Source organism: Mucor velutinosus, assembly GCF_035048745.1.
Source record: "Mucor velutinosus strain NIH1002 chromosome Unknown tig00001542, whole genome shotgun sequence".
Classification (NCBI taxonomy): Eukaryota; Fungi; Mucoromycota; class Mucoromycetes; order Mucorales; family Mucoraceae; genus Mucor; species Mucor velutinosus.
In genome coordinates this window covers 1,165,694-1,181,402 of record NW_027041924.1, presented here as the reverse complement: position 1 = coordinate 1,181,402, position 15,709 = coordinate 1,165,694, and the positions used below count along the sequence as shown (strand labels likewise).

Genomic DNA, 15,709 nt, shown 5'->3' with positions numbered 1-15,709 from the left:
AGGTTTCAGAATCCCATGGACCATCATTCAGAACAATAGAAATTGAAGCTCCGTTGGCCTTCCGCATGTGTACACCTCACAAGGATGAATTTGACCGAGCATTTTAAAAATCGGAGCGTACGAAAAGGGCCATATTAACTTGTTGGTTTTAAGTTATTAATGGATACCTGACATGTTGAAGAATCTTGTTGTCAAGACTAGACAACTGTAGCTTGCTTTATTTAAGAATAATAACTTTTCCAATTTAAAGTATGTATATTCCCCCGCTTAAAAATAGCATCTCCAATGTTGATTATCTCATGAAGTATGCATTTTCAATATAATGTTTCCACTTATAAGTTGCTCCAATATTATTATTATACAACATATTTAAGTTTGACGAGATTCTAATTTTTTTTACCTATGAGGACCTGGATGTACAAAATGTTTTTTGATTTTGAAGTTTTCAACTTTTGGACGATCGAAAATCGATTTTCCAAATATTGATGCTAGAGCCTTGAGACTAGCATGTTCCTATACCAGTTTTCTGCCCTCTAAACGATGGTGCAACTTATATTTGCGTAAATGACATAGTTGCCGAGAAATTTAAGATTTTCACAATTGGTTAATTTTGAATAGATGCTGCTAGTAAAACTTTTTAAATTACTATATGAATGTGGAATGTATATGTAGTGAAAGTTGTAGAGAGTACTTTGATTGACTAGGGCATGTTTGATGTGGAGTTATTGAGGGCGATGTCGATGAGTAATGACGAAAAATGTTCCAAACGACCGATTTTCAAATGGCCATATCTCTGAATTTTACCAAGTGAACGAGAGCTTCAAACTTAATAGCTTCTGTTTCTTTTTCAATTCTCTATACAATGGTATGGCTATTATAGATAAATAAAAAAAAAAGTTGAATATCCCCTGCTTGTAGCTCATAAAATATATGATTTTGAGCAAATTTATGAAAGGAACGTACATCTGGTACTTGAGATTTTTATATTATAATGGATATAACGTAGAGCTATCGAATGGTTTTTGTTTTGTGCGAATCCAGTGAGTATTTGTCGAGTTATGGTCAAAAAAGGGTATAATGCAAAATCATGGATTTTTCTTCAAAGTCTACGTGTGATAGCAAGCAAAAAAATTGGGTGACCTTTTTTTGGTCAGGGCAATATTGTCAATATTTCATGATAGAGTTATACCAGAGCTTCAAGCAATAGCTCATTCGATAGGAAATTTTTTGGTCTACAATGCTTAATAATGCTTAATAAAATGTTTTGATGACAGATACTGGTTAATCTTTAGAAAACAGTCAAAAAATTGCAAAAACAATCGTGCCAAGTATCAGGTGAATAATGTATACCAGAGACTTGATATGGATACCATTGTATTTTCCTTTGAATTCTCTACAAGTTTCATATAAGTTTGAAGGGGTGGTTACTATCAAGAAACGCGTACTTTTATGATCGATAGATTTCAGAATCCCATGGATCATCATTCAGAACAATAGAAATTGAAGCTCCGTTGGCCTTCCGCATGTGTACACCTCACAAGGATGAATTTGACCGAGCATTTTAAAAATCGGAGCGTACGAAAAGGGCCATATTAACTTGTTGGTTTTAAGTTATTAATGGATACCTGACATGTTGAAGAATCTTGTTGTCAAGACTAGACAACTGTAGCTTGCTTTATTTAAGAATAATAACTTTTCCAATTTAAAGTATGTATATTCCCCCGCTTAAAAATAGCATCTCCAATGTTGATTATCTCATGAAGTATGCATTTTCAATATAATGTTTCCACTTATAAGTTGCTCCAATATTATTATTATACAACATATTTAAGTTTGACGAGATTCTAATTTTTTTTACCTATGAGGACCTGGATGTACAAAATGTTTTTTGATTTTGAAGTTTTCAACTTTTGGACGATCGAAAATCGATTTTCCAAATATTGATGCTAGAGCCTTGAGACTAGCATGTTCCTATACCAGTTTTCTGCCCTCTAAACGATGGTGCAACTTATATTTGCGTAAATGACATAGTTGCCGAGAAATTTAAGATTTTCACAATTGGTTAATTTTGAATAGATGCTGCTAGTAAAACTTTTTAAATTACTATATGAATGTGGAATGTATATGTAGTGAAAGTTGTAGAGAGTACTTTGATTGACTAGGGCATGTTTGATGTGGAGTTATTGAGGGCGATGTCGATGAGTAATGACGAAAAATGTTCCAAACGACCGATTTTCAAATGGCCATATCTCTGAATTTTACCAAGTGAACGAGAGCTTCAAACTTAATAGCTTCTGTTTCTTTTTCAATTCTCTATACAATGGTATGGCTATTATAGATAAATAAAAAAAAAAGTTGAATATCCCCTGCTTGTAGCTCATAAAATATATGATTTTGAGCAAATTTATGAAAGGAACGTACATCTGGTACTTGAGATTTTTATATTATAATGGATATAACGTAGAGCTATCGAATGGTTTTTGTTTTGTGCGAATCCAGTGAGTATTTGTCGAGTTATGGTCAAAAAAGGGTATAATGCAAAATCATGGATTTTTCTTCAAAGTCTACGTGTGATAGCAAGCAAAAAAATTGGGTGACCTTTTTTTGGTCAGGGCAATATTGTCAATATTTCATGATAGAGTTATACCAGAGCTTCAAGCAATAGCTCATTCGATAGGAAATTTTTTGGTCTACAATGCTTAATAATGCTTAATAAAATGTTTTGATGACAGATACTGGTTAATCTTTAGAAAACAGTCAAAAAATTGCAAAAACAATCGTGCCAAGTATCAGGTGAATAATGTATACCAGAGACTTGATATGGATACCATTGTATTTTCCTTTGAATTCTCTACAAGTTTCATATAAGTTTGAAGGGGTGGTTACTATCAAGAAACGCGTACTTTTATGATCGATAGATTTCAGAATCCCATGGATCATCATTCAGAACAATAGAAATTGAAGCTCCGTTGGCCTTCCGCATGTGTACACCTCACAAGGATGAATTTGACCGAGCATTTTAAAAATCGGAGCGTACGAAAAGGGCCATATTAACTTGTTGGTTTTAAGTTATTAATGGATACCTGACATGTTGAAGAATCTTGTTGTCAAGACTAGACAACTGTAGCTTGCTTTATTTAAGAATAATAACTTTTCCAATTTAAAGTATGTATATTCCCCCGCTTAAAAATAGCATCTCCAATGTTGATTATCTCATGAAGTATGCATTTTCAATATAATGTTTCCACTTATAAGTTGCTCCAATATTATTATTATACAACATATTTAAGTTTGACGAGATTCTAATTTTTTTTACCTATGAGGACCTGGATGTACAAAATGTTTTTTGATTTTGAAGTTTTCAACTTTTGGACGATCGAAAATCGATTTTCCAAATATTGATGCTAGAGCCTTGAGACTAGCATGTTCCTATACCAGTTTTCTGCCCTCTAAACGATGGTGCAACTTATATTTGCGTAAATGACATAGTTGCCGAGAAATTTAAGATTTTCACAATTGGTTAATTTTGAATAGATGCTGCTAGTAAAACTTTTTAAATTACTATATGAATGTGGAATGTATATGTAGTGAAAGTTGTAGAGAGTACTTTGATTGACTAGGGCATGTTTGATGTGGAGTTATTGAGGGCGATGTCGATGAGTAATGACGAAAAATGTTCCAAACGACCGATTTTCAAATGGCCATATCTCTGAATTTTACCAAGTGAACGAGAGCTTCAAACTTAATAGCTTCTGTTTCTTTTTCAATTCTCTATACAATGGTATGGCTATTATAGATAAATAAAAAAAAAAGTTGAATATCCCCTGCTTGTAGCTCATAAAATATATGATTTTGAGCAAATTTATGAAAGGAACGTACATCTGGTACTTGAGATTTTTATATTATAATGGATATAACGTAGAGCTATCGAATGGTTTTTGTTTTGTGCGAATCCAGTGAGTATTTGTCGAGTTATGGTCAAAAAAGGGTATAATGCAAAATCATGGATTTTTCTTCAAAGTCTACGTGTGATAGCAAGCAAAAAAATTGGGTGACCTTTTTTTGGTCAGGGCAATATTGTCAATATTTCATGATAGAGTTATACCAGAGCTTCAAGCAATAGCTCATTCGATAGGAAATTTTTTGGTCTACAATGCTTAATAATGCTTAATAAAATGTTTTGATGACAGATACTGGTTAATCTTTAGAAAACAGTCAAAAAATTGCAAAAACAATCGTGCCAAGTATCAGGTGAATAATGTATACCAGAGACTTGATATGGATACCATTGTATTTTCCTTTGAATTCTCTACAAGTTTCATATAAGTTTGAAGGGGTGGTTACTATCAAGAAACGCGTACTTTTATGATCGATAGATTTCAGAATCCCATGGATCATCATTCAGAACAATAGAAATTGAAGCTCCGTTGGCCTTCCGCATGTGTACACCTCACAAGGATGAATTTGACCGAGCATTTTAAAAATCGGAGCGTACGAAAAGGGCCATATTAACTTGTTGGTTTTAAGTTATTAATGGATACCTGACATGTTGAAGAATCTTGTTGTCAAGACTAGACAACTGTAGCTTGCTTTATTTAAGAATAATAACTTTTCCAATTTAAAGTATGTATATTCCCCCGCTTAAAAATAGCATCTCCAATGTTGATTATCTCATGAAGTATGCATTTTCAATATAATGTTTCCACTTATAAGTTGCTCCAATATTATTATTATACAACATATTTAAGTTTGACGAGATTCTAATTTTTTTTACCTATGAGGACCTGGATGTACAAAATGTTTTTTGATTTTGAAGTTTTCAACTTTTGGACGATCGAAAATCGATTTTCCAAATATTGATGCTAGAGCCTTGAGACTAGCATGTTCCTATACCAGTTTTCTGCCCTCTAAACGATGGTGCAACTTATATTTGCGTAAATGACATAGTTGCCGAGAAATTTAAGATTTTCACAATTGGTTAATTTTGAATAGATGCTGCTAGTAAAACTTTTTAAATTACTATATGAATGTGGAATGTATATGTAGTGAAAGTTGTAGAGAGTACTTTGATTGACTAGGGCATGTTTGATGTGGAGTTATTGAGGGCGATGTCGATGAGTAATGACGAAAAATGTTCCAAACGACCGATTTTCAAATGGCCATATCTCTGAATTTTACCAAGTGAACGAGAGCTTCAAACTTAATAGCTTCTGTTTCTTTTTCAATTCTCTATACAATGGTATGGCTATTATAGATAAATAAAAAAAAAAGTTGAATATCCCCTGCTTGTAGCTCATAAAATATATGATTTTGAGCAAATTTATGAAAGGAACGTACATCTGGTACTTGAGATTTTTATATTATAATGGATATAACGTAGAGCTATCGAATGGTTTTTGTTTTGTGCGAATCCAGTGAGTATTTGTCGAGTTATGGTCAAAAAAGGGTATAATGCAAAATCATGGATTTTTCTTCAAAATCTACGTGTGATAGCAAGCAAAAAAATTGGGTGACCTTTTTTTGGTCAGGGCAATATTGTCAATATTTCATGATAGAGTTATACCAGAGCTTCAAGCAATAGCTCATTCGATAGGAAATTTTTTGGTCTACAATGCTTAATAATGCTTAATAAAATGTTTTGATGACAGATACTGGTTAATCTTTAGAAAACAGTCAAAAAATTGCAAAAACAATCGTGCCAAGTATCAGGTGAATAATGTATACCAGAGACTTGATATGGATACCATTGTATTTTCCTTTGAATTCTCTACAAGTTTCATATAAGTTTGAAGGGGTGGTTACTATCAAGAAACGCGTACTTTTATGATCGATAGATTTCAGAATCCCATGGATCATCATTCAGAACAATAGAAATTGAAGCTCCGTTGGCCTTCCGCATGTGTACACCTCACAAGGATGAATTTGACCGAGCATTTTAAAAATCGGAGCGTACGAAAAGGGCCATATTAACTTGTTGGTTTTAAGTTATTAATGGATACCTGACATGTTGAAGAATCTTGTTGTCAAGACTAGACAACTGTAGCTTGCTTTATTTAAGAATAATAACTTTTCCAATTTAAAGTATGTATATTCCCCCGCTTAAAAATAGCATCTCCAATGTTGATTATCTCATGAAGTATGCATTTTCAATATAATGTTTCCACTTATAAGTTGCTCCAATATTATTATTATACAACATATTTAAGTTTGACGAGATTCTAATTTTTTTTACCTATGAGGACCTGGATGTACAAAATGTTTTTTGATTTTGAAGTTTTCAACTTTTGGACGATCGAAAATCGATTTTCCAAATATTGATGCTAGAGCCTTGAGACTAGCATGTTCCTATACCAGTTTTCTGCCCTCTAAACGATGGTGCAACTTATATTTGCGTAAATGACATAGTTGCCGAGAAATTTAAGATTTTCACAATTGGTTAATTTTGAATAGATGCTGCTAGTAAAACTTTTTAAATTACTATATGAATGTGGAATGTATATGTAGTGAAAGTTGTAGAGAGTACTTTGATTGACTAGGGCATGTTTGATGTGGAGTTATTGAGGGCGATGTCGATGAGTAATGACGAAAAATGTTCCAAACGACCGATTTTCAAATGGCCATATCTCTGAATTTTACCAAGTGAACGAGAGCTTCAAACTTAATAGCTTCTGTTTCTTTTTCAATTCTCTATACAATGGTATGGCTATTATAGATAAATAAAAAAAAAAGTTGAATATCCCCTGCTTGTAGCTCATAAAATATATGATTTTGAGCAAATTTATGAAAGGAACGTACATCTGGTACTTGAGATTTTTATATTATAATGGATATAACGTAGAGCTATCGAATGGTTTTTGTTTTGTGCGAATCCAGTGAGTATTTGTCGAGTTATGGTCAAAAAAGGGTATAATGCAAAATCATGGATTTTTCTTCAAAATCTACGTGTGATAGCAAGCAAAAAAATTGGGTGACCTTTTTTTGGTCAGGGCAATATTGTCAATATTTCATGATAGAGTTATACCAGAGCTTCAAGCAATAGCTCATTCGATAGGAAATTTTTTGGTCTACAATGCTTAATAATGCTTAATAAAATGTTTTGATGACAGATACTGGTTAATCTTTAGAAAACAGTCAAAAAATTGCAAAAACAATCGTGCCAAGTATCAGGTGAATAATGTATACCAGAGACTTGATATGGATACCATTGTATTTTCCTTTGAATTCTCTACAAGTTTCATATAAGTTTGAAGGGGTGGTTACTATCAAGAAACGCGTACTTTTATGATCGATAGATTTCAGAATCCCATGGATCATCATTCAGAACAATAAAAGTTAAATCTCCGTTGAGCTTTCGCATGTGTACACCACACATGTATGCATTTGACCAAGCATTTTAAAAATTGGAGCGTACGAAAAGGGCCATATTAACTTGTTGGTTTTAAGTTATTAATGGATACCTGACATGTTGAAGAATCTTGTTGTCAAGACTAGACAACTGTAGCTTGCTTTATTTAAGAATAATAACTTTTCCAATTTAAAGTATGTATATTCCCCCGCTTAAAAATAGCATCTCCAATGTTGATTATCTCATGAAGTATGCATTTTCAATATAATGTTTCCACTTATAAGTTGCTCCAATATTATTATTATACAACATATTTAAGTTTGACGAGATTCTAATTTTTTTTACCTATGAGGACCTGGATGTACAAAATGTTTTTTGATTTTGAAGTTTTCAACTTTTGGACGATCGAAAATCGATTTTCCAAATATTGATGTTAGAGCCTTGAGACTAGCATGTTCCTATACCAGTTTTCTGCCCTCTAAACGATGGTGCAACTTATATTTGCGTAAATGACATAGTTGCCGAGAAATTTAAGATTTTCACAATTGGTTAATTTTGAATAGATGCTGCTAGTAAAACTTTTTAAATTACTATATGAATGTGGAATGTTCGTGTAGTAAAAGTTGTAGAAGGTGATTTTTATGACTAGGTCATGTTTGATGTGGGGTTATAGAGGGTGGTATGGATGAGTAATGACGGAAAATAGTCTAAATGATCAATTTTCAAAGGGCCATACCGCACGATTTTACTAAGTAAACGAGAGCTTAAAGCTTAGTAGCTTCTGTTTCCTTTTTAATTCTCTATACGATGGTATGGTTATTATAGATAAATAAAATAAAAAAATGAATATCCCCTGCTTGTAGCTCATAAAATATATGATTTTGAGCAGATTTATGGAGGGAACGTACATCTGGTACTTGAAATTTTTATATTATAATGGATATAACGTAGAGCTATCGAATGGTCTTTGTTTTGTGCGAATCCAGTGAGTATTTGTCGAGATATGGTCAAAAAAGAGTATCATGCAAAATCATGGATTTTTCCTCTAAATCTGCCTGTGATAGCAAGCGAAAAATCTGGTGACGATTTTTTGGTCAAGACAATATTGTCAATATTTCATGATAAAGTTATGCCAGAGCTTCAAGCGATAGCTCATTCGATAGGAAATTTTTTGGTCTAGAATGTTTAGTAATGCTTAACAAAATGTTTTGATGACAGATACTGATTAATCCTTAGAAAACAATCAAAGAATCGCAAAAACAGTCGTACCAAATATCAGGTGAACAATGTACACCAGAGACTTAATATAAATACCATTGTATTCTCCTTTGAGTTCTCTACAAGTTTCATATAAGTTTGAAGGGGTGTTTACTATCAAGAAACGCGTAATTTTAAGATTGATAGGTTTCAGAATCCCATGGACCATCATTCAGAACAATAGAAATTGAAGCTCCGTTGGCCTTCCGCATGTGTACGCCTCACAAGGATGAATTTGACCGAGCATTTTAAAAATCGGAGCGTACGAAAAGGGCCATATTAACTTGTTGGTTTTAAGTTATTAATGGATACCTGACATGTTGAAGAATCTTGTTGTCAAGACTAGACAACTGTAGCTTGCTTTATTTAAGAATAATAACTTTTCCAATTTAAAGTATGTATATTCCCCCGCTTAAAAATAGCATCTCCAATGTTGATTATCTCATGAAGTATGCATTTCCAATATAATAGTCCCACTAAGAAGTTGCTCCAATATCATTATTCTACAACATATTTAAGTTTAACGAGATTCTAATTTTTTTTACCTATGAGGACCTGGATGTACAAAATGTTTTTTTGATTTTGAAGTTTTCAACTTTTGGACGATCGAAAATCGATTTTCCAAATATTGATGCTAGAGCCTTGAGACTAGCATGTTCCTATACCAGTTTTCTGCCCTCTAAACGATGGTGCAACTTATATTTGCGTAAATGACATAGTTGCCGAGAAATTTAAGATTTTCACAATTGGTTAATTTTGAATAGATGCTGCTAGTAAAACTTTTTAAATTACTATATGAATGTGGAATGTATATGTAGTGAAAGTTGTAGAGAGTACTTTGATTGACTAGGGCATGTTTGATGTGGAGTTATTGAGGGCGATGTCGATGAGTAATGACGAAAAATGTTCCAAACGACCGATTTTCAAATGGCCATATCTCTGAATTTTACCAAGTGAACGAGAGCTTCAAACTTAATAGCTTCTGTTTCTTTTTCAATTCTCTATACAATGGTATGGCTATTATAGATAAATAAAAAAAAAAGTTGAATATCCCCTGCTTGTAGCTCATAAAATATATGATTTTGAGCAAATTTATGAAAGGAACGTACATCTGGTACTTGAGATTTTTATATTATAATGGATATAACGTAGAGCTATCGAATGGTTTTTGTTTTGTGCGAATCCAGTGAGTATTTGTCGAGTTATGGTCAAAAAAGGGTATAATGCAAAATCATGGATTTTTCTTCAAAATCTACGTGTGATAGCAAGCAAAAAAATTGGGTGACCTTTTTTTGGTCAGGGCAATATTGTCAATATTTCATGATAGAGTTATACCAGAGCTTCAAGCAATAGCTCATTCGATAGGAAATTTTTTGGTCTACAATGCTTAATAATGCTTAATAAAATGTTTTGATGACAGATACTGGTTAATCTTTAGAAAACAGTCAAAAAATTGCAAAAACAATCGTGCCAAGTATCAGGTGAATAATGTATACCAGAGACTTGATATGGATACCATTGTATTTTCCTTTGAATTCTCTACAAGTTTCATATAAGTTTGAAGGGGTGGTTACTATCAAGAAACGCGTACTTTTATGATCGATAGATTTCAGAATCCCATGGATCATCATTCAGAACAATAGAAATTGAAGCTCCGTTGGCCTTCCGCATGTGTACACCTCACAAGGATGAATTTGACCGAGCATTTTAAAAATCGGAGCGTACGAAAAGGGCCATATTAACTTGTTGGTTTTAAGTTATTAATGGATACCTGACATGTTGAAGAATCTTGTTGTCAAGACTAGACAACTGTAGCTTGCTTTATTTAAGAATAATAACTTTTCCAATTTAAAGTATGTATATTCCCCCGCTTAAAAATAGCATCTCCAATGTTGATTATCTCATGAAGTATGCATTTTCAATATAATGTTTCCACTTATAAGTTGCTCCAATATTATTATTATACAACATATTTAAGTTTGACGAGATTCTAATTTTTTTTACCTATGAGGACCTGGATGTACAAAATGTTTTTTGATTTTGAAGTTTTCAACTTTTGGACGATCGAAAATCGATTTTCCAAATATTGATGCTAGAGCCTTGAGACTAGCATGTTCCTATACCAGTTTTCTGCCCTCTAAACGATGGTGCAACTTATATTTGCGTAAATGACATAGTTGCCGAGAAATTTAAGATTTTCACAATTGGTTAATTTTGAATAGATGCTGCTAGTAAAACTTTTTAAATTACTATATGAATGTGGAATGTTCGTGTAGTAAAAGTTGTAGAAGGTGATTTTTATGACTAGGTCATGTTTGATGTGGGGTTATAGAGGGTGGTATGGATGAGTAATGACGGAAAATAGTCTAAATGATCAATTTTCAAAGGGCCATACCGCACGATTTTACTAAGTAAACGAGAGCTTAAAGCTTAGTAGCTTCTGTTTCCTTTTTAATTCTCTATACGATGGTATGGTTATTATAGATAAATAAAATAAAAAAATGAATATCCCCTGCTTGTAGCTCATAAAATATATGATTTTGAGCAGATTTATGGAGGGAACGTACATCTGGTACTTGAAATTTTTATATTATAATGGATATAACGTAGAGCTATCGAATGGTCTTTGTTTTGTGCGAATCCAGTGAGTATTTGTCGAGATATGGTCAAAAAAGAGTATCATGCAAAATCATGGATTTTTCCTCTAAATCTGCCTGTGATAGCAAGCGAAAAATCTGGTGACGATTTTTTGGTCAAGACAATATTGTCAATATTTCATGATAAAGTTATGCCAGAGCTTCAAGCGATAGCTCATTCGATAGGAAATTTTTTGGTCTAGAATGTTTAGTAATGCTTAACAAAATGTTTTGATGACAGATACTGATTAATCCTTAGAAAACAATCAAAGAATCGCAAAAACAGTCGTACCAAATATCAGGTGAACAATGTACACCAGAGACTTAATATAAATACCATTGTATTCTCCTTTGAGTTCTCTACAAGTTTCATATAAGTTTGAAGGGGTGTTTACTATCAAGAAACGCGTAATTTTAAGATTGATAGGTTTCAGAATCCCATGGACCATCATTCAGAACAATAGAAATTGAAGCTCCGTTGGCCTTCCGCATGTGTACGCCTCACAAGGATGAATTTGACCGAGCATTTTAAAAATCGGAGCGTACGAAAAGGGCCATATTAACTTGTTGGTTTTAAGTTATTAATGGATACCTGACATGTTGAAGAATCTTGTTGTCAAGACTAGACAACTGTAGCTTGCTTTATTTAAGAATAATAACTTTTCCAATTTAAAGTATGTATATTCCCCCGCTTAAAAATAGCATCTCCAATGTTGATTATCTCATGAAGTATGCATTTCCAATATAATAGTCCCACTAAGAAGTTGCTCCAATATCATTATTCTACAACATATTTAAGTTTAACGAGATTCTAATTTTTTTTACCTATGAGGACCTGGATGTACAAAATGTTTTTTTGATTTTGAAGTTTTCAACTTTTGGACGATCGAAAATCGATTTTCCAAATATTGATGCTAGAGCCTTGAGACTAGCATGTTCCTATACCAGTTTTCTGCCCTCTAAACGATGGTGCAACTTATATTTGCGTAAATGACATAGTTGCCGAGAAATTTAAGATTTTCACAATTGGTTAATTTTGAATAGATGCTGCTAGTAAAACTTTTTAAATTACTATATGAATGTGGAATGTATATGTAGTGAAAGTTGTAGAGAGTACTTTGATTGACTAGGGCATGTTTGATGTGGAGTTATTGAGGGCGATGTCGATGAGTAATGACGAAAAATGTTCCAAACGACCGATTTTCAAATGGCCATATCTCTGAATTTTACCAAGTGAACGAGAGCTTCAAACTTAATAGCTTCTGTTTCTTTTTCAATTCTCTATACAATGGTATGGCTATTATAGATAAATAAAAAAAAAAGTTGAATATCCCCTGCTTGTAGCTCATAAAATATATGATTTTGAGCAAATTTATGAAGGGAACGTACATCTGGTACTTGAAATTTTTATATTATAATGGATATAACGTAGAGCTATCGAATGGTCTTTGTTTTGTGCGAATCCAGTGAGTATTTGTCGAGATATGGTCAAAAAAGGGTATAATGCAAAATCATGGATTTTTCTTCAAAATCTACGTGTGATAGCAAGCAAAAAAATTGGGTGACCTTTTTTTGGTCAGGGCAATATTGTCAATATTTTATGATAGAGTTATGCCAGAGCTTCTATAGCATGTCTCATATATAGTACAAGTCTTTAGTACATAAAGTATCTGTAGCTAGTATCACGGATATAAGCAAGTGTCTTATAGCGTGGATCATGAAGTGCACATCTGAAGCAACAAGCTCATATTGCATTAATCTTGGTGCCTATCCGGATATGGCAAACATCCGTAGTCAATGTCGAAATACAAGTATAAGTCTATAATAGCGCCATCCATGTCCGTGGTGCCATCTATAGCCTATATCTTATATAGTATGAATCTTATAGTACTGGCGTATCTGAAGTCCATATCTAATAGTATAAATTGATATCGTACATCTAATCCAGTGTACATACAGTTTATATCTAAATCTGGTAACTGGATGAACTGTCGGAATGCAGATCATAGTGGATGTATTCCACACTATATTTGCTGTTGAAAGATGGTGAATAAATGTGGAGTTGATTCCCATTAGTGTGCTTCTTCCATCATTAGAAAACAGAAATGTTTAAGAGTTTTGAATTAACATCTGTCAAAATGATACGAGGCTGAGTGTTAACTGGTTTGTAATTCTTGGATATAGAGCTCAGAGTATAATCGAATATAGTCACCTTTCTTTCCCCTTTTCTACGAAATTTTTGGTCATCAAACGGGGTGATTCCCTAGTTTTGTGCGGTAATGGCGCACATTATGGTCTCTCCCATCTCGATAGTTGACAGAGTACATAGTCGCTATGTTTTTCCCTTACCAAGGTTTTTTTTCAATATAGAAGAAAAACGTCAGGAGTAGCCAGGGTATGTGATTTATCACATATACTGAGTCTCTTCTGCTCTCAACTGTGGATGATGGGTTTCACTGACGTGAACGTTTGGTTTGTTGTTGGTGTGGTTCTGGTTGTTCTCTCTCTCGCTTACGGCTTCGGTCGAGTATCTTTGTTCTCTCGCAATAACCATCTGATCAAGTGCTGACAGTACTATTATCCTTAGTCAAAAATTTCTTGGTGTGGAATACATCCACTATGATCTGCATTCCGACAGTTCATCCAGTTACCAGATTTAGATATAAACTGTATGTACACTGGATTAGATGTACGATATCGATTTATACTATGATCATGAGAAGATATGGACTTCAGATACGCTAGTACTATAAGATTCATACTATATAAGATATAGGCTATAGATGGCACCACGGACATGGATGGCACTATAGACTTATACTTGTATTCCGACATTGACTACGGATGTTTACCATATCTGGATAGACACCAAGATTAATGCAATATGAGCTTGTTGCTTCAGATGTGCACTTTATGATCCACGCTATAAGACACATGCTTATATCCGTGATACTAGCTACAGATACTTTATGTACTACAGACTTGTACTATATATGAGACATGCTATAGACATGCATACGATATGCTATAGACATGCCATATATCCAGATACATGCTAAAGATGTATGCTTAGCGATATACACTCAGATATGTACTATTAATATAGACTAAGAAGACTGTACCTATCGGATACATGCTACTAGATCGATATTAATTATCCTTATGGAAAGGATAGATCAGGGTACTTCGGATGAGAGTCTAATTATTCATCCAGACAGAGCTAAATCATGATTAGCTTGCTGGAGTTGTCTTTTGGCATGATTAGACATTAGTTGATCTGAGTTGACTTATTTGTCAATCTAATTAATAGAACTTTTATCCATTGTTATAGTATATAAGAAGGATCATCTACCTGGCCAGTAGAGAGACTTCAGTTTACTTTACACCTGTCAGTTTGATAATAAAACATACCTTTATCAAGTTGACATTACTGTTTTTTTTATTCTTTTTTTTTCCGTGAATTTTAGTCTATCAAGCCTCAAATTCCACACTTGGGTCCTTCTCGTGGGAACACACTCTTTGCTCCAGTAACAATTCAAATTAGCAGCCATGCCCCTCTTGTCCCTCTTGTGCACACGCTTATAGACTAGTTGTTTTAGGTAAAATAATCTTCTGGTAACATGTTAATAACATAATAAATACGAGTGGTAGTAGCTTGCGTTCCTCCATACAAAAAAAAAATCGAATATAGAAAACATTTAAGAGTTTAATGTCAAATTGTAGCAACAGAAGTAGGATCCAATATAGTAGTAAACAATGAAACGTAGTTTATTCAATAGCGAAGGCAATTTACAGCAAAAAGAGAGATTCAGTTACAAAAAGTTTAAGAGGTAAAGCTGCTTAACAGCTAAATGCAACAGCACACTACAAGCACTACATCTCGTAAAATGTGCAAAAAGATTGCGCGGTCGGGGAATCGAACCCCGGCCCTTCGCGTGGCAGGCGAAGATTATACCACTTAACCAACCGCGCTTTGATGTTTTATCAATTCAAACACAAAAATATATAGATTTTTAAAAATTGCTTGAGCGATGCTACAATTATGAGCCAATAAGAGTATTATTCCTGAACTGGTGCTCAAGCCTTGTGCACTTGCATTTCGTGATCTATACCTCAATCTCAGAGTAAGCTGGACCCTCTTGCATTTATTATGTATGTTGGCGTTGGCAAACAGCTTCATTGTTACTTCATTGAATATATATATGATTGAAAGATAGCATGCTGCATGCTCAAAGCATTGTTGGCAGCTTGGATTTTTTTTTTGATTCCCTGTCGACATTTTTATTACAACAGGATCTCCACCGACAACCTACACATTGCACAAAAACAGCTCAGTATGATAATATTCATTTTTTTTCAATCAAAAATTGATTTGTGGTACTAATTTGCAACATAAGTGACATGTACAGTGCTTTAAATCGAAAGAACCAAACAGGGTTCTATTTCTAAGATCTGATACGATATCTGACAA

The 15,709-nt window shown here is 33.5% G+C and overlaps 1 non-coding gene across 1 annotated transcript; it reads right to left on the bottom strand.

Moving 5' to 3' along the window:
* Nucleotides 1–15,139: 15,139 nt before the first annotated feature.
* Nucleotides 15,140–15,210, bottom strand: ATC70_005067. Its single transcript has one exon. It is a non-coding gene; the product is annotated as a tRNA-Gly (tRNA).
* Between the last annotated feature and the right edge of the window lie 499 nt (nt 15,211–15,709).